Raw genomic sequence first — 1,794 nt, forward strand, 5'->3', positions numbered from 1 at the left:
ACCATTAAGTTCTTAACCATCTCACAAAATCTCCTGCATCAACCTCTATCACAGTGGTTCTCAACCTGTGGGTCCTCAGATGTTGTTGGACTACAACTTCCATCATCCCTGACCAGTGGTCATGCTGGCTAGGAATGATGGGAGCTGTAGTCCAACAACATCTGGGGACCCACAGGTTGAGAAACACTGCAGTTGTAGGCAGTGACATCTCTGAAATGCTTCTACTGTCATAGTAATGCAACCCCATTTGAAGGTGATACATCTGAGGGTTGTAAATCTAATGTATCCTGCACCTCTGGTGTTCTGGATAACAATATAGGTGAGCTGAAACTTTGCACTTATTCTTGGTCACCCTGGGAAATGACTTTCATGTGGAGATTATTATTATTTATTAATTGCATTTATATCTCACTTTTTCTCCAAGGAACCTAAGGTTGTGGTACCAGTTGCAGTTTCACCCTCCCCTGTGCAGTGAGTACTGTGGGGTGCAACAGAATGAACTCACACAAACAATGATCTGGATTAAAAATGGTGTAGGTGGAATTTTAGTTCAGGCATTGGCTGTAAAGCTAATACGAGTTATGAGTAAATTGTAAATTAGTTATATAGAAAAATATTCTGAGAAGTGTCTGGTAGCAGCTAATGAAACTCAAAGATGAATATATATATATATATATATATATATATATATATATATATATAATTAGTTTTTACATGTGTTTTCCCAACATTACATCCCATTTTAAACAACATAACAAACCTTTGGCTATCACAGCCTAGGACTTCCATCAACCTCGACTGATGGTTTTCTTACTTCCTTTCTAATTTTGCATTTTATTATTATAGTTATTGCTATTGAATCCAAATGCTAAATAAACTCCTTCTTAGTCCTCCTTCGCAATAATTCATATAGGTCTCCTTACAAAACTTATTGTAACCCTACAAGCGATGTCAATTGATTACAATTGTCTTTCAAATATATCATGAATTTCTTCCAGTCCTTCAGGAAAGTCTGGTCTTGCTGGTTCCGAATTTTCCCAGTTAATTTTGCCAACTCAGCATAATCCATCAATTTCACCTGCCAATCTTCTTTTGTTGGTAATTCTTCCTGCTTCCATCATTGGGCTAATAGTATTCTTGCTGCAGTTGTCGCATATAAAAACATTTTATATCAAACTTTTGAATATCTGTACCTACAATACCAAGTAAAATGGCTTCTGGTTTTTTTAAAAATATATGTATTTCAACATCTTTTAAATCTCATTAGAAATCATTTCCCAGAAGTCCTTCACTTTCTTACATTCCCACCACATATGGTAAAAAGTACCTTCTTTTTCCTTACATTTCCGACATTTATTATTTGTTTTATACATTTTAGCTCATTTCACTGGTGTTATATACCATCTGTACATCATTTTCATTATATTTTCTATTAAAACACTGCAGGCAGTAAAATTTATTCCCTCTCTCCATAATTTTTTCCAATTCTCTAATTGTATATTATGACCAATATCTTTAGCCCAATGTATCATAACTGATTTGACTTTTTCATCTTTCAAATGCCATTCCAATAATAATTTATACATTTTAGATAATATTTTAACTTTATTATTTAATAATTCTAATTCAAATCTCGATTTTATATATCCAAATTCATTTTTCTTTTTATCATCTTTAAACATTTCATTAATTTGAAGATAATGGAACCAGTCATTCACAAAACCTTTGACCTCCTCATAAGGTTTTGATTTCCATTGGTTATCCATCTCCTTCACTAATTGTTCATAGGTGGCC

Source organism: Podarcis cretensis (assembly GCF_951804945.1).
Source record: "Podarcis cretensis genome assembly, chromosome: 8".
NCBI classification, from domain to species: domain Eukaryota; kingdom Metazoa; phylum Chordata; class Lepidosauria; order Squamata; family Lacertidae; genus Podarcis; species Podarcis cretensis.